The 19,674-nt window shown below is 33.0% G+C and overlaps 1 protein-coding gene across 2 annotated transcripts in view; it reads left to right on the forward strand.

The window, feature by feature from the left end:
- Nucleotides 1-265: 265 nt before the first annotated feature.
- The window catches only part of LOC134529482 (ras-like GTP-binding protein Rho1), a 90,023-nt gene continuing 70,614 nt past the window's right edge, over nucleotides 266-19,674 (forward strand). Inside the window, exon 1 of one of the 2 annotated variants that reach the window (XM_063363616.1) lies at nucleotides 266-438. The gene's annotated coding sequence lies outside the window, so the exon portion shown is untranslated. The remainder of the gene's footprint in view (nucleotides 439-19,674) is intronic. The other variant, XM_063363617.1, reaches the window with a different exon arrangement.

Raw genomic sequence — 19,674 nt, forward strand, 5'->3', positions numbered from 1 at the left:
ATGCAAGGGAATAACTTTCGAACACTTCCATAAAGTAGGAAAATAACCTTGCATAAAAGATTCATTATAAAGTTATAACAATGGGTGTACTATATAATCAATACAAGTCTTAATAATAAAATCAGGTACAGCAATCAGCAATCAGGTACTTTGTTACCCTCCCACTTTATTTGACACAACACATAGAGAGGTGTTAGAAGCAAAAATTTGACAGTGTGACTGGGCCTTAAGCAAGAAAACGGAAAGTGGTCAATGTATAGTAGATGCGTAGTTAAAAGGATATTTGTTTACATTTCGATCACGCTTGAATACAAATCGATTTGAAGCGCGGTATTTATTCTGTGACATCTGTAGATTGCCGATTATTCAGAAACTTTTTTCCTCAAAACTTTTAACACTTTCGTGGACAAGGACTTAATATCTGAAGTTCCATTCAAGGTAAATTGCGAATAGTTTTGTTATAATTCCTATGTTTTGTTTATTGTTAAGCAGTTGCACGTTGCAAATCTCTAGAAAATAAATCGTAAATAATGTATTGATAGTCCTACACAATGCTAGTTTTATCTACGCAATACGAAGTTGGTGTGATAGTTCATAACATACATTAATTTTAATTAATAAGTATAAAAAGTATACTGACTTAAAGATTCTCACCAATGTACACACGTAATTCTGCAGATAATCAGCTTCTGGGAAAAAGGTGAATAACAGATAAGTGAAAAGATGGTTAGTTTATTTTAGCTGCATTAATAACATTAATTACGTATGGAGCTATTTATGGAATATATATTCCAATAGGCCTATATCAATGTCATTTTAGCATTTACCATTTTAACATGTGGTTAGGTTAGGTACATTAAAAACAAAAATTCTTCCGTCGAGGCTTTTCTCTAATAAAAAAAAATTTAAAACTGGTGTATTTCATTAATACCAATTATTTTTGTACCTTTAAACAGTGTGTGCAAATTCCAACTGGTCTTGGAGAAATTTCCATTTATAGGTTACATTAGATAGTCTGTGCAGTGATGCGGTCGCCATAATTGTTCTTTAGCATAGCAACTTAGGAAACCTAAGATTCACATCAGTCCTTTTCGAGACCCAAACATTTCTGAAGTTTGCTACTTGCTCGTGCAACTTCGGTAGCACATAATAGCCTATAGGATATTAAAGTGTGGGAAGGGTACTGATATTGTCCTTTATAGACTTTAGTGATCGAGAAATTAGTGAATTGTCACTCTACATAAAAATAGGTACTTTAATAAAGTGTAGATGGTTGATTAGGTTAGGTTAACTTAACTACAGTTAAAATACTGTGAAATTGTGTAAACGGTTTGTTAGGTTAGGTTATCTACATTACAAATACTATAAAATAAAATAATGTAGCTGTACTAATTGAACCAACAATCCACTGTTTTAAATTTGTAAATGTAGCTAACCTTACTTAACCGACTGTTCTCATATCATCACAAACTTGTAACATTTACACCAAACCTTGATGTGATAAACTTTTAACTTTTGTGATTTTAATTTTTCAGAAATGTTTTAACCAATCAGCTTTAAACTTCTAACCTAATACCCTGTAAATGGAATTTAAAATTAAAATGCTCAACGTGTTGATTTTAGGTAAACAGAGAGAGAAAAAACTTACGGGAAAAAAATAATCCAAACATGCACGAACACAGCCTTGTAATGAACTGTTGTGAATTTTGGGTTTCCTGTGTGGGTTTGTGTGTGAATATTTTGGAATACGTTTGTCTATACAGGGATTAAATTAATAATGTAAATAGTTAATATTACAGCACGTCACAAGTCAGCACTCTGCCTCTCCATACTGCTAAAAAAACATCCCTGTCAAGGGTTGACACTTGGGTTTGGATGCATAGTAGAGACAATTTTTTTTTTTTTTAAATTTTTGTTTTATCTTCCACTGCATCACAGAACCCAAATACAATAAATATACGCACTTTCTTATCATTAAAGAATCACAGGATCGACAATGCATTTAAAGCAAAACATGGTAGCGGCCGCGTCAATACACATGTATTCTAATATAAACTGTAATATCTCAGAAACCAGTGGGAATTTATCAACTTTTTTTTCATTGCTAAACAAGGAAGGCCAGTAGTACTAAAAAACACCATTTTCGGAATTGTATTATTTTTGTTACAGAAAAGCAGTGATGTAAGAATTTTACCCTTATCATTTAAACGATGCTACAAGACTTACTTAAAAGTAACTAACTTAAACTGTAAAAGTCCATTGTCATGTTTCAAAGTTGTAACCTTGATTCTATTGGCATGATCCTGTCTAGATGTTTGTGTGAAATATGATGCACACTGTTTTAATTTGGTACTTTTAAAGATCCTGGACATAACAAAAACTTTTAACATAGCAAAAATTATGATCGTAGCTAGTATACAAAAGGAAAAATTTACACAAGACTTGACATAGGCTAATTTGTTTGTATTGTGATATTTTTCTCTGGCCAGGATCTTTTGACGTACCAAATTAAAACGGCAAGCATCATATACCACATTATCATGCCATCAGGATCGAGGGATAAACTCGGATATGTGATATGGAAAAACTACCAAAAAGGGAATTGGGTTAATTGTCTATGAGATGGCTGCATCTGGAAAATAGCAAATAAAATCCAGAATTAAATTTTTATTTACATCATGAATATTTCTAATTTTTCTGTAAAACGGCATTTGTATAATTGTACTAGTTCATTTCCTGAGACAGAATGATTTTTAGATAGAATTGTCATGGAAGTAGGCTATATAATTTCTGTCATGTTGAATAGGCTACTTGCAACAAAATGTTTGCATGTTGTTTTGAAACATGCATTTAGTATAACCAGTCTTGGTGCAAGTTACATAATACGCATGGACTTAAAACAGCTGTGACTGAAAGGCAATCAACTTTTACACTTATTATAACTCTCTTTTGATAGGGATACTAGAGCAGTAGTTAGGTGTAAAAAAGAATGGGCGCATGTACTTATGTATGCATGTAGAAGTTATACTTTCTTGGCATAGTAAAAACTAACTTTAATAATGCATGCAAATAATTAATACAAATAAAATAATAAAAGGTACCTAATATAAATATGGTTGGTAAATTATAATTTTAATCAAATTAAAAAATTTAAATAAATACTCAGTATTCAATATTAATATAAGAATGTGCTAGAATTAATTATTTACTTTAGTAAAATAATCTTTATTTATAAATAATAATGTAATAATTTATCATTTATAATGCAAATAAATTATACACATGGAAACACAACCTCACAAACACTCCCATGAAAATGACCAGGAGACTGCTAAATCTTCCACAGACACACCCTGCCAGTGACAATGTAAGCTTACAAGCAACCTGACATCGTTATACATACGAAAACATAACCTCACTCATATAAATACACTTGAAAAAGTTTAGGTATGTTCACAATTTCAATCACTAAAATTCACAATAAAGAAATGTTTCAAATTATATGGATCAGTCAGTATTCACTATCATTCACTAAAGTATAAGATTTAAAAGGACGTACATATTTTTAATTTGTAGGTAGGGCCTAAACTCTTTTTCATCCTGCAAAAATTTTGTTGCGTGGTGCGCGTGTATCATAAAAATTCACTTTCATCGTTTCATGATATGCCTAAAGAAGTAGCCCTATAACTTAAAAAAAAGAAAAGAAAATCATTAGAAGTTTTGGTAAAAGTTCGGTATCACGAATCCAAGTTGATCTCATGATCGTGATGGTATGGTCCTGTATACATTGATCCTTTAGAACATGATGCTTGCTGTTTTAATTTCGTAAATCGAAAGATCCTGGACAAAAAGATTTATGCTATAAGAATGAATTATTTTGGGATGTTGAATGCAAAAAAAAATATTGCACCAAACCTGACATAATTTATTTATATTGTGATATTATTCTTTGGCCAGGATCTTTTGACGTACTAAATTAAAACAGCAAGCATCATGTACAAGAGGATCATTCGTAGGACAGGATCATGCTATCAGGAACCAGGGATAAACTTGAATACGTGATACAGAAAAATTACCAAAATTTCATTGCGTGTTAAACAATTTAATAACAATTTAATAACATCCAAAAACTTCAATGGTACAGAATATTTAACAACTATTAAAGATCAAACCACACGAAGTACACAATGAAAAAATTATGTGATGTTACCATTTAACAAACATACCATGTTATAACATGCTACGGAAAAAAAAATGCTATGCAAAGTATGCTAGAGCATCTACAGGCATTATTATAAGTTGTGATTCCAAATTTGAGTGCAAAACTAATTGGGGGGCACCAAAACACATGACCCAAAATAATAGAAAGTGCTTGAGCACAATTGAATATAAAGATTAAACTACAAGAACACGTGAGTGTGGTCACAACCCAATAAAAAAATAAGTGATCAAAAACAAACATTACAAGAAATTAACATTGAATAAATAGATTACCCAGAAGGCAAGTGCACCCTTAACACCCAATTTATCAAATAGATAAAATGCCACACACACACTATAAAGTGACAAGTGCACTGCATGGTCAAGTCAGGACACCAAACTGCAAATGCTGAATTCTTCGCTATGCAATTTACAAATTGTTATAGGGCACACTACCATAAAACACGAATGGGAATATCTAAACATTAGAGCTATTGGTGCCAATCATAGGACACCTGAAATTTTTTTTGGTGGGGGGAGGGGGGGGGGGGTAAATACAAAGTTAAATTTAACGAGCAGACCTTATCAAGATACTAAGGTAAAACAACTCTTTACTCGGTGGCAACCAATGAAATTAGGATAAAAATGAAAAATCATGGGAGTTGATTAAAGGCATTGCCACCTGAAACCACAAGACTCCGGACCCATGATCGACCACTCACCACGCACACTGAAACAGGAACATTTGAGTGCTAACACTAAAACAAAACTAATGCGCTGGAGCCCCACGCAGCAAGGGCTTAACTGCTAGGCAATCAGAGGTCAGGCCTGCGCAAGCGCAGAGATAGCACCCGCTCGCAAAGCGGGAGAAAGCCAAAGAGAGTTGACAGACTGGAGGGGGAGGGATAAGGCAAGGAGATTGGTAAATGATCCGTTACCAGTAATGTTCCGATGAGTCTTGAAGTGTCCATGGTGACCAGCGAGTTAGTCCCGGTATTGTTTTAAATGTTTATGATATTGGTTATAAGTCGTTGCGAAGTTGAGTTATTCAATAATAATTTAATTTAGTAGTGGTGATTGTGTGAAATTTTATTAATATATTTTCTGAGTTTAGATTTTCGCACATGTTGCTGATTATTGCAATAAGAAAGAATTGTTGTGTTTGGTGCTGATTATCGCAATAGGAAAGAATTGTTGAGTGTGGTGAGTGCCATTTATAAAATTAGTTTAATAAATAATGAATAGGTAATACATAATTAATGGAGCTGACATACTGTAACCAAACCAACTGTTTACAAATTTTTGCAGTATTTTAAGTGTTGCTAACCTAACCTAACTAAACCATAATGTAAACCAGTTGAAATATCTCAGTGCAGTTTCATAGAACTATTAAAATATGTTTTTTTCAGAAACGTCCCTTGGTTTAATATTTACCTGAATTGTAATATTTTATTTCCCTTTACTAATAACATAGTATTAATTCTAGATATGGTTTAATATTATTTTGTTTATTCATCCCACCTATTTCCTACTAAAAGCTACTTTCAAAATTTACTGTAAATTATAATGTGGGCATCTCTCTGTGCACAGGAGTGTTTTGGAATTTTAGAATACAATCTGGAAATATATAAAGTTTTTAATTGTATAGCAAACTACAATTCTTACCATTTGAGTATATTTTGAAGGATAACTCCAACAAGTGCAGCTTTTCCCTTGAAACAAAATATTTGTAGATATTGTTTTTGAGTGCTACAGGTGTTCGTTAATTTTCCCCATAAACTACATTTTGAAACTTTTACTCAGTTCTGAAATACTTATTTGTGCAATCTGCATTGAAGTCCAGTGAATTTGTGTGGTAATACCATTAATAAAAGAGACAAATATTGAATTAAAAAATTATTAGAATCTTTGTAACATAAAAATTACAAAAAATGAAATAGTTTTTCGATCAATATTTACTGATTTTTAACTTGCTAAATTACCTGTTTTTGTCAACTTCAGTTTTGTTCTCAAGCACCAAGTTTTGTAGACTCTAGTCAAAATATAAAACACAATTTTTGGCAATTTGGGTTTGTGCACAATTTCAGTATCATGTTAATGTAGCTGACTTCACCTCAAGTGTAAAACTAACTTTGGTGGGAATTGAATGTTTCACCTAACCTAGTAGCCTAAATTACATTTTTCACCTTACTTAGGAAGTTAAACATGCTAATACTGTACGTATGTAAACAGTCCTAAAAAACGATATCTATAAACTACTGCGTATATTGCAATGCCCTTTAACAGCATAGTTACAGGAAAACAGGAAATAATAGAGAGAAATGAGATTTTTAAAGGGTTTTAGAATAGATTTTAGCACAAAGTTTTACTTATCTGGTATTATCATTTTGTGAAACCAAATTATCTATATAAAATTTTAAACTTGTAAAGGGGTAAATTCAAATGAAATGTCCCAATTTTAATTTTTCAGGTTGCTTGACCATATCAGAAAAAAAAAATTGTGTGTGTGACATCCCTAGCATATTATAAGTTCAAAACCCTAATAACATAAAAATATCATGCTTGGTTTATCAATGGTTGCTAGATTTACATGATTGGGTTCGGCAGTTTTGACGTTTGCAGGCCCTCCAATAAATATATATTGGCTGCTTCCAGAATTATGAATTAAATAGCACTGTACTGAGCATGCTCTGAAGTAACTTTATTTGTAGTAAAAAATGTTTCTTTTATTTTTTATTTATGAAAATTGGGTACAAATATAGTCATACTTTGGGTCAAAAATATGAGAAACAGTGGTGTGTAGTGAAAGGAAGGCTTCAAGTCTCAGAGTTGAAATTCACACAGGGAATTCCTCTTTACCAGTAGTCTTTGTATACCAAAATTGAAACCTGAGAAATATTTCCTTTCGTTTCTATGAGCTCGTCAACTTCTCACTTTTTGCATTTTTTACTAATTTTAAAACTAAATATCTCTGGTGGGCAAACTGATAAAAATTTGGGATTATGCTAGAATGAAGTCCTATATGATAGTAAACTCCTGTAAAAATTTGGACTTTGAGATTTATTTGTGAGTGCATATAAAACAAGTTTGAAATGTGGCAATTATGCACATTAAACAATTATAACATGCATGCATACAAGATACACTATGTTTCATATCACATATTTACAATACATGTACTTTATAATCTTAAGTGTTTAAAACTTACCAAAGATTAGCAAGCATGACTGTTTAGCAACACAGAAATTTTATCACAAAGAATGTTACAAATGTGTGTACATCCCGTGGATGTTGTAAGTTCCTGTGGTGTAAGTTTCCTCAGAACTCTGTTAAATGGCACCCAGGTAGAATCATTAACATGTTTCTTGAATGATGTACTGGGTCCTGCTGGATGGTAAAATTCTACATGGATATCCATATTTTCATTGGCGATGTCATAAATTTCAGCCATACACCATTATCCATCGTAGATACATGCAACTATATCTGTTATGTCCACATTCAAGGGAGTTTTTTTGCTGACTTGAAAGTTCTTCAAAATTGTCTGCATTTGAGGTAACATAACACCTTACAGTGCTCTCATTTACAGGCACAAACCTATGGATGCTTCTTATTACAGTAACTCGCTTGCAGTACTTTCATATCCCTGTTCCAGCATTGTGGCATGATTGTAGATCTCTGCTTTTCACATGTATGTAAGAAATACCTGTTATTTGAGTGCTGCAGTACTTAAACATTTCTTGAGGAGTAAGTATCTGGTTATTTGCTGTTCTTTGAAGACTTGCTCGTGAAACTTGTCGTTTCGTAGTGCCACCAACTCCATCACAGGCATTCTTACCGTGTGAAGAACCAAAAAAGTTCCATTCACATTGCAGGTCAAAATATTTTTATGATTGCAGACATTCATTAAATTCTTTTTGTTCTTGTATTAGCTGGAAGCATCATCAGAAAAATAGAGAATTTTGTTGATTGCAGGTTTAGTTTCAGTAATATGTTTCAAAAGATGATCTTGAAATGTGTGAACTGCCAATGTGTTATGTTCCAAACTGGCACTGATAATGCAAACACTTTTGTTTTGAATATTTTCTCCGTTCTTGTAGTAATAGACAAATGGATGTAGAGTGGCCTGGGTTTTTGCCCAATGAGCAGATTGGATTTCATCTTAATTACAAACGAGTAATTTTCAGCAAAATCAGCTAAGACCAGGCACTTGTATTCAGTCAAATTCATCTACCTTTCTTTCAAGAACTGAGATTAAGTTTTGCTAATATAATGATGTTTTTTCAAAGAAACTAACTTTCCTGCCAGATCTTCCATGAATTCATCTCTTGGCTTCACAGTTGTGACCATTTCTGCTCTATCAACAGTAACCTACGGTTTGTAGACAATATTGTCAGGCAAAGAATCACTTTCTTCAAGCTCAGCAAACAACTCTAGGAAAACTTCTTTTCCTGGGCATTGTTGGCATTCACCCATTATACACGAGTAGTTCTTTGAATCACACACTATCATATTGAGCAATTCTTTATAGTCTACATTCAGTCGGGCTCCATCAATCATTAGTTTAACATTTTGATGGTAAAGACACACATATACTGTGTGTGTACCTGACGAACCCGCTAAAATTCACCACTTTGGTGTCAGCTCACAAAATTTAGACCTACCTATTTTCAATGCTGGATATTCATTCTTAAACTGTAGATACAGTTCATTTAGGTTGTTCAAAAGGAGTCTTTTTTGTTTGTTTTTCTCCATTGATTTTCACAGCTACAAAGTATTTTTTTTTTCAGAACAAATACTACTGTTCTCATCATCTTCATAAAACCTTTCCACTTCTTTTGCAGTCATCAATAATTCCAACACCTTTCTTTTTTCCTAGGTGAGGTAAAATTCCTTGTTCTTTCACTAACTTTCTTGTTGTTTTCACAATACTCTCTGTAACTTGAAATTCGTTCATTATTTTCTCGCGATACCAGGAGGTAGGAAGAAGACTGATGATTCTTACTGTGTCTTCTTTGTTAGCTGTAAGAGTTTTAGCTTTCAATTTTTCTATTAACTCATTATATTCAGATGATGAAGATACTTGACAACTGTCCTTATCTTGTATAACTGTATCATTTTCTACAAAACATAATCTCAACTTCTTCTTTACTTCTTCTGATACTCACTGTGCTTTTGAACAGATTGCTAGATTCCTTTTGTCAGAACTAAGTTTTCTGATATTAGAAGCAAATATTGAAAGCAGAGTCTAATTTCTCTGCAACTTCTGTGATGTTAAAAAATTCATCACCCTCTTCCTCATCATTTGCATTTTGTTTAGTAACAAATATCTTACTGTAGCATGTTGGGCACAGAGATTTTCCAGGCACATGACATAACCTAAAACTTACATCTTGAAAAGTATGCTTCAACTTAATTTCCCTGAGGGCATTTCCATACGCACGGGTGTGACATTTGCATGATTATCTAAAAGCTTTATATTAGTTTTATTTACAAAATTTAATGTACCTCTTTTTAAAATGGAAGGATATAGTTCTTCCAAAAATCTTCTATTTTGTTCCATTAACAAAATTAAAATATTTATTTTGGTTATGATGTTGTAGTGCAGTCAATAAGCGTTACGGGTGTGACAAATTTCGGACATGTTATACGTGGCAAGCAATTGTCTATAAAATCTCTGTGAACTAGTGCCAGGTAAACAAAAAACAATTCTGATTGCAAGTACTTTACTTGAAACCCTTTACACAGAGCCAAAAAATATAATGGTAGGAAGCACAGTTCCTGAAAAACAAATTTTCTAACTTAGTTACGAGTGTGACGCTGTTTGTTACGGGTGTGACCTAGTCCACAAAAAATTCACAAAAATACATATCTTTATTGTAAAAATATACAGGGCAACTATGCTTTAATTTAATAAGACAGTCATGTATGTATCTGAGTTTAACAACTGGTGATTTTCTTCAAAATGAAGACATTAAATTTTTACAATTTTAACTATAAAATACATATTTATAAACATCTGCTCTGGCAATCCTACATTCTACATGACACTGCAAGCATTAAACTTTCTAATATTATGATTTAGCCTATCATTTGTGTAGGATAAACATATACAAACACACATTTCACATACATTTTTGACATATATATAAACTATGCTTGCACACTAATGGTCGTTGCTGGTGGGAAAATGTAAACAATTCTGTTCCCCACTGCTTTTAAGCAAGGATCTGGAAGAATGCCTATAATTTGCTGCACAGACACATATGAGGTGTCTTCTTCATTCATTCTGAAAGTGTTTTCCCCAGCACATTTCTTTAAAAACATTACTTTTAACTCACTTTGTTCATCAACATTACTTTGACAGATACCCACGTACTGATGATTAAGAGGAATGTTTTTTCCCCTGTGTTGCAAACTGCACTAAAACATATGTTCCCGGTTTCAAATTTTCTGTGTTTACAGGTGTTGAAATTCTGCCTTCTGCACATTTAACTCCATCATCTGTACTTTCTTGCACTATCATTATGTTTTTGTTTCTCTTTTCTCATTTGTCTACAGCTTCGTTGCCTTTCTGCATCTTTGAGTCTTTTCAATTTTAACTTCCTTTTACTCACAGATGTTGCTTCCTTTTGTTTTTCCCTTCTAATCTTATCTCTTTCCCTTTCTCTTAACAAATGTGCATGTAATTTTTCTGGATCTTCTCGTAGTTTCTGTCTCCACGTGTGAACCCTCGTTGCACTTTTGATTTGTTCCATGTTATCTGAAAAAAAATGTATTCCATTTCAATGTCCTCTCAATATTTGGTAGGCCTACTCATCATATATGCTAAATTCTATAAACAGTATATTAACTAATTATATTAACTGCTAGATCTCCAGAGTTTTAATTAATTCACATCATGTATGTTGGATAACATTGGGAAAATCATAGTTCTGATGCACACAAAACATTTAAAATAACAATGCATCTATGTACGGGTAACACAATTGAGATTTCATCTCTGAATTTAATACATAGGATTATTTTAAAATATCAAACCTGCAAACACATTATTAGCATTATAATATTCTGATCATTGTGTGTGATAATTCATGAAAATATTTAACATTACTTCCTTTCCTCTGTATTAGAACATTTATGTACATGTTTGTATAAATGTGCATTAAAAAAATTAATATTTAATGTGATTTTCTTATTTCCTTGTTATATATGTAAACTAATTATGTAATGAGTGCTTTCAACTCACATGAACATAATTTTGTAAGGTTATGACACCCTATATTAACTCTAGGGCCGGCTATGCAATAAGTGTTACGGGTGTGACCAATTTTTGGCCATTGGTAAATTAAAAATTACATCACTTTCTAGTACACCAACTTGAAAGACTTGATTTGACAATACTTAACCTTACTTTTAGAATGGATATTTAACAATTTTTTATTTACTTTGATCTGTGACTAAAAATTTGTTTGTTTTATGTTACGGGTGTGACACTGACACACACAATAATACAAATACTTATAAAATGAAATTGGATTACCTTGTACTGGATATTGTTGCTGCATATAAAAGCCAAAACTCTAGATCATTTTTAAATGCCTGTAGAAAAGGGCAAAACAACATGGATGGATAGTAAATCCTGCCAACAAAACAATGTTATATTTACTACTTTTCATGCCAATACATATGTAAACTTTGTAACACAATAATTATTGCCAATTATATTAAATCAACTGTAGTTTGTCATATTCATACAATTTAATTATTATATTCATTGAAAACAAGTCTAAGAAGCCATACAAATATTTTTGAAATTTTCATGGTAAGGCTCACTTTCGCATGGAAAGGCCCCTGAGTCCTTTTGATATCACCTTCTTGTGAACTTGCATCGGGTCACAACAAACACAACCGACAATATGAATATATTTGTATAGTAACTTGATTTCATGATATTTACAAACTGTCAAAATATCCTTATTCATGCTCAACTGCAACAGATTTTTATCTTCCTCACTGAACTCACTTATCAATTTCATTTTCATAGGCACATTACCATAAACATTCTTGTGACATTGTTCTGAAGTAAAAATTCCTATTGAACAGATACCCTCCATACTGATCTGTAAACAATAGCAATAACACAAAATATCCAAAGATAACACGAATACTAATTAAAATGCAGTGCTCCTTGTTGTACAGATTAATAGTGCATTATAATTGTAATATTCTAAAAGTGCTGAAAATATGAATTTTAATTATTTAACTGAAATTGGTTAGGATAATTGATGTTTTTTTTAATGGGTGGATAGTAACATAACCCAAGAGTATTAAAGGCAAAATTTCACACATTAAAATATTTTTTTCTGCACTCACAGTGCAGTCTCAAAGTCTAAATTTTTACAGCAGTTTACTATCATATAGGACTTCATTCTAGCATAATCCCAAATTTTTATCAGTTTGCCCACCAGAGATATTTAGTTATATAATTAGTAAAAAATGCAAAAAGTGAGAAGTTGACGAGCTCATAGGAACGAAAGGAAATATTTCTCGAGTTTCATTTTTGGTATACAAAGACTACTTACTGGTAAAGAGGAATTCCCTGTGTGAATTTCAACTCTGAGACTTGAAGCCTTCCTTTCACTACACACCACTGTTTCTCGTATTTTTGACCCAAATTGTGACTATATTTGTACCCAATTTTCATAAATAAAAAAATAAAAGAAACATTTTTTACTACAAATAAAGTTACTTCAGAGCATGCTCAGTACAGTGCTATTTAATTCATAATTCTGGAAGCAGCCAATAAAAATTTATTGTAGTCCCCCAAAGGCTTGCAAACGTCAAAACTGCAGCACCCAATCATGTAAATCTAGCAACCATTGATAAACCAAGCATGATATTTTTATGTTATTAGGGTTTTGAACTTATAATATGCTAGGGATGTCACACACACAAAATTATTTTTTTCTGAAATGGTCAAGAAAACCTGTGCTGGGATACTTGATATGTATTGACCCAAAGTCAAATAAAATCTTACCTTTTATATTCTCAGTAAAGTCAAAAGTGTGGTATTATATGCTAGTTTGAGATACAAAAATAAAATTTGTTATTGCAAAATGTACAAAAATTTTTGGATCTTGGTTTTTTTTATGATACCCTAAATAATATATAGATAAAAAATTTTAATTATAGTCTTTTTAATTCTGCAGATGAACTGCTTCTTGTATGTAAGGCAAATTATTACTAATGTTAAGGATTAGTTCTAGGTTAAGTGAGCTACATTAATAATATGACCTGTTATTTACTTATTATTACTTACTATAGCTAAAATCAACTTGATACTTAAATTACTAATGGCTTTATTTACCATAAGCTGCTAAACTGCAGAATGGCTTTTTTTTGTGATTTTTTGTGTAATATTTATGTTTTACAGTGTTGTAGGTTGTGTCCTGTTTTGTTTTCAGTGTTGTCCAATTATGTTTACTTTTGTTTTGATTTCATGTCTTTATACCTGTGTGTGTTGTTCTTAAGTAGTTCTGTGTTAATTATTTTTTATTGTAATTGTATTTTTATCTTTGTACCTACCTATCAAGACATTCTTGCCTTAAATAGGCATTTTACAATTTAAAAAAAATTAAAAATATAAGTCTAATGGATAACACATACGTGGTGGCTTAAAACATTTAGAAAAGAATAAAGTGTTAAAATTAATTGAGTACACTTCAGTATTTGCTCCATTTTAGCTCTGATGATGTCTGGATGATATTCAGTTTCCTGCCACTTCTTCTGAATCATGTCTACATAAACAGGCAGTGAGGGGGAATTATTCGGTCATTTAAAAATACTGCCGCAATATGATGTTACTACCATATCCAGACTGTTCCTTTCTCCTCCACAGGGTCATGTTTCTCTTCCCCCCCTTATCTGGAATCCCTTCCCCTCTGTTCATGCGCACGTATATTGGAGCTGTATTTTGTGTGTGGCCATCAGCCTTGTAAGTTCTTCTTCAAGTAACACCTAGCAAAGCAGCATGTAGGGAGAGCTCAACTTTGGTTTGAACCTTTCAGGTGATAATTTAGTTTATTCTAAATTGATTTTCTGACTGACCTTAGAAATTCTTGTTTTGGACTATGTGTAATCTGGGGTATCGCCTGTTAATACGTTTGCTAATTTGGGTTGATAGCTTGCTTAGATGGAATTTCGGAACAGCAAATTACTGTCAGAACGTAATACTTTTCCTCTATATTTATAACCCTATAAATTGTTGAATATGGGAAGAGAGAATATTAGATGTTGGACATGAGCTCGGATTGTTTGTCATGCAAGTAGCGGCGGTAATGTAATCTGGCAAGGGAATATTCTTTAGCAATGATACTTGAGCATGATTTGTATTTGCTAATGTTAATCAGAGTCTAAAATTGCAGTCGTGGTACACCCCTGTTTATCATCTAGATTTGCTGCATGTAGGTTGGTTAGCTAGTTTTTTTTATACTTAGCAGCTAATGTTACTTTGTCTGATATTGTTGATTGTAGGGATTAATATGGAACATTTAATTTACATAGAGTATTGCATAAGCATCTATAGTAATGTAACTTTGATTATTTGCTGTTTATTCTGTGATAGTTTGTAAAGCATGGTGCAGAAAAAGGCTAATTTTGTAGCAAAAACATGCAACTGTACACAGACATAGTTAAGCTTGCAGATTTGCAGGGCAAGAAATTTGCTATAATTCATGTATGTGATATAGCTTGAACTGTTAATACAACTTTTAGAGAGTTATATTTATAGTGTTACGTAACCATGAATCAAGGGTTAATATTGTTGAAATAGAAAATAAGCATTTAATCTTTTTGTAAAACCGAAACACATAATGTAATCAACGTAAATTTTTGTCCATGTAATCAGTTTTAAAGAGTCTTCGTATTTAAATGTATTAAGATACTGTGTTATGTAGTTTGCACCTAGTCTTTGCTGATTGAGAGTAAATGGAGGGTGAGCTTTTATTCACCTTGAAACACATCTCTTACATACTATACATGTAATACTACATGAAATTTCTTGTAATCTTGGATGGTGTATCAGTATGTTCTATACCTTCTAGCAAAACCGTAATAATGTTTAATGTATTTGGATTCCTACTGTATTCATATGGTGCTTTTATGTTGTTTGTGACTTTGGCCATTTGATATTTTATACCTGAATGGTTTTTGAAAATAAAGTATTTGTTGAATAAACCTTATGTTAGACTCTTGGAAGAATGTGAACCATTCATCAGAAGGCTTTTTTTTTGTATTGGCATGCTGAACTAAAATTGGTTGTGGCAGTGCAATGTAAGTGACTATGTTTACCTTCACAAAAAAAACTTCCAGATAACAAACTTTGAATCCGTACTAGAGTATCTTGTGGAAGGAGTTAATTGGTTTGAAAATCGTAGTATGATTTTGTGGGCACAATATAATAGCATAGAATGGTGGTATTAAGTAAGAAATGATTGTAAATATTAATATAGGTAGTAAGATTGTTAATCAATTTTTATAAACTTTACCTAAGGGCATTTTAACTACAAGGAGATAATATAGAAACAATTAATTTTATTCCTAAAATAAAAAGAGATATTTTATAACACTTATATGTCTCACAAATTGTTGAAGATGACTTTTTTTAACAGTGATTAATCATGATTGGTGTCTGGAATGTAAAAATGTATAAATAATTTAGTTTAGCTCTTGGTAGTTACAAGTATATTTGCTGACCATTTGGTTACAACAAACAATAAGCTAGTGATGCCTTATGCATTAAAATCAGTCTGTACATGATAATTTTTTTCTAATCAATGTCAGGTCATTACCAGAGACCTGCAAAATTCGCGGTTTCGATGGCCTTCAGGATAGACTGCACACCCCTGTACACTCGGGCAAATAACCAACACAAGTTCATTGGCTGCCGACTTGTAAGTCGTCTCAGCTGGTTTGTCTGTGATTCGATCCTTCTTTGGTTAAGGGTTTATAACTGGTTGAGATTCGTCCAGATGAACAGTAAGCCAATAGCAAAATTATCTAAGAGGTATATGTGTTTGAATTCTAGCCTATCACCGAATAAATCCGCAAATTTTGCAGGTCTCTAGTCATTACTTTTAATTGTCAGTGTGGTGAATTATGTTTCTTGTGTTAATTAAAATTGAAATTTATTAAGGGCATATCAGGGCACAATTAAAGAGAGGGTTAGGGAACCTGCTTCCCATGCTTCCTTTTTCTAATAGACAGCAAAAATAATTATAAATGTGGCTGTTCTAAGTTTTAACTATAGAAATGAAACAGGGAGGAAACGTAATTAATGAAACCAAAATGTCTTGCCACTTCTCATGTTTTATTCATACAAATTACCACTTGTTCTGTCCATTAACATTGCTAGTACTGCTCCTAGTAATTGTACTGTATTTCAGAAAATTGACTCCTGTCAATCCTAAGCTTCATTATTTAAACTTAATGCCTCGTTGACATTGAGGTCACTACTCAGAACAGGGATATTGGAACGGCAACTGGCCATGTTCTATAATAAGTAACCATCCAGCATTTTTCAGGAGTGCTTTCAGAAAACCATTGATAACTATCTGAATTCAGGATTGCTGGGACTTGGTTCACACTTGGGTTCTCCAGAATGCAAGTCCAGTGTCTTATCACTGCACCACCTTGATCCATCAATATGAAGTGGGTTAGTTACTGTGCAGTTACACTGCTTACAGTAATTGAAGAAATCAGAAGACACATTGTAGCTCTCTGGTTTTGGTTCTTTGGTCCTTTCCCTCCAAAATGAGTGTTCATATCTGCCTAGTACTAAAAATAGCATTTCCAGTAGTATATTTATGGTACCTATTTACTACTGCTTAAACTTGGGAATATTCATTTTTCTCAATTTTGCTACACACTCTTACTGAGTGGCAGCCTTGATTTGCTCCAGTTTTTTAAAGTCCTCCATTTGTTTTGAATGGAAACACATCCTTGATAATATGTTTTGTTTGTTTCGTAAAGTTTAAGTTATGCTTAGAGGACTTCCAAGATTATAGTGGGCTCTGAACCACTTGGCTACCGATTCAGTGATCATAAATTTGAATCATGCCAGGGTGTTGGGCTCAAACTCACGACCTTCGCCACTTCAGCAAAGACCTGCTTTGATGATGCCTTGAGATTATGTAAATCAGGTGGTGTAGTCTCTCCAAGCCTTAGCTTCAAGTTGTGCTCAACAATACCATCAGTGAAATTATTTGCCGTAACAACTCTTGGGTTTTCTGACTTGTAAAGAAAGTGCATCAAACTAGTCACATTAAAAAGCAAGTTATTAGTTTTAACAAAGTACTTTCTTTGTAAAATGAATGCCTCTGGTTTTTTTTAAACAGTTTTAAACACACTCTTTTACAGTGTACTTATATATGAGGGTCATTCAAATATAAACTGGAATTTTGTTCATTTGACTCAAGGAGTGATGTGAGTGGTGCAGCGCACCGGGAATCAGCGGGAGAATGGAGAGGAGATAGGCATGCACACGGCCCTCACACTCATGTCCGTCATTTGAGTATCGCTATGAGTGAACAAAAAGTACCAGTGTGAGTTGTGCAACACGTTTTATTAATTTTATCGCCAACAAAGGTGTGAAATAGAGTGAAATTTTGAAGATACTCCAAGTACAGTTTAGTGTTGCTACTGTGTATTAAACTCAAGTGTTCAATTTGGCCCAGAAGTTTTGAAATGGTCATGATAAAGTGGAAAAACAAAGCCATAAACGGCATCCGGTACCAGCATCAATGAAGACAATATTCAGGTCGTGCATGAGCTTGTGGAAGGTGATCACCGTATTACTGTTACCGAGATTGCATAAGAGGTGTGTATAAGTGTTGGAAGTGTTCATACCATCATATTGAACACACTTTGATACCGAAAAATAAGGGTAAGGTGGGTCTTCTCAGCAAGGTACAAAAGAATGTATGGCAATGCATCTGTCCAGAGACTTCTAAATTGTTTGAACAAAAAGGGGAGGCTTTTCTCGACTGTATTGTGGTCTGTAACGAAACATGGGTCCATCACCATACCCCCAGAGAACAAAAGGAAGAGTATGGAATGGAGGATAGTTGGATCAATCAAAGCCAAGTCTCGGCTGTCAGCTGGAAAAATTTTGGCTACTGTGTTTTGGGATTCAGAAGGTGCACTGCTGATTGACTTCCTACATGAGAGATGGACAGTGAATTTGGCCTACTACTGCCAGCTGCTGCATGACTGCTTATCGCAACAAACTACGCGGACAACCAATTTGCAATGTCCTCCTTACAACAACATGCTGCCACATACAGCACCTCTAACTCATGATAAACTCACTAAATTACAATCATAACCTCTTGAACACCCACCATACAGTCCAGACTTGCCCCCATGTGACGACCATATGTTTGGTCCCCACTGAAGGAGGCATTAGGAGGAGAAAGATATAAAGATAATGCTGCGGTCGAACAGTATGTGCGCAATTGGCTACTGGGCCAACCATGTTATTTTTTTCATGAATGGATCAAAAATCTTCCTATCCAATGGAGAAAATGTATATCTGTTGAAGGAAACTGTGTAAAAAATAAGGCACTTCATTTGTATTTTCATGAATCACCAATAAATCTGTATAAAATAATTCTAGTTTATAATTTGAATGTTTCAACTTTCCTTTTACCACACTGATGTCATAATGACGCGGTAGGAATAAATATCCATGGGTCTTTTCCCACCTATACTTTTTTCATGAGAATCTTGAAATATCACATTGCTGTCTTTTTAATTTTTTTTTTATTTTCATTTTATGAATGCATAATACACTGATGGTCAGCTGTCTCAAATAGAACAATTCCTGGACAAATATTTTGTTAACTTGTACATTTTGCATGTAATCTAGTGCAATACTTGCTACGAGGTCATTTTGGTTTATAATATCTTCTCTCTCTTTCATCTTATAAAATTTCTTTTGAGCATCACAGATGAACTATTTTTTCATCTACTGCAACTTGACGAACTATTGTTTTTAGGAACCTAGTTTTAATTTATTATTGATTTCCTCAAATGCACTGCATGTATGCACTTGCTGCCATATATTCTGATTTAACCTCTCAAGTAGTCTTTTTTAAATTTAAAAACCATACATTACACTACATTGGGATTTTTAATATCAAGGGTTCAGTGTTTCATGTAAGTTATTCTATTTGTTGTGTACCATGATGTCTTGACAGGAAATTAAGAAATTTTGTCCACTACAGTATTAATCACTGTGTATGGTTTTGTATTTCCTGAGGTTTTTCTGTCCTCTCATGTATTTTAATGAACTTCCTTTATGAGCAACTTTCATAGTCTGCATACTCTGTCATTGGTTACGGTATGCATGTTGACAAACACAGCTTTACAAACTACCATAGATCTAGTTGAAATAAATACACTTATTCAAAG

This window comes from Bacillus rossius, chromosome 2 (genome assembly GCF_032445375.1).
Source record: "Bacillus rossius redtenbacheri isolate Brsri chromosome 2, Brsri_v3, whole genome shotgun sequence".
NCBI lineage: Eukaryota > Metazoa > Arthropoda > Insecta > Phasmatodea > Bacillidae > Bacillus > Bacillus rossius.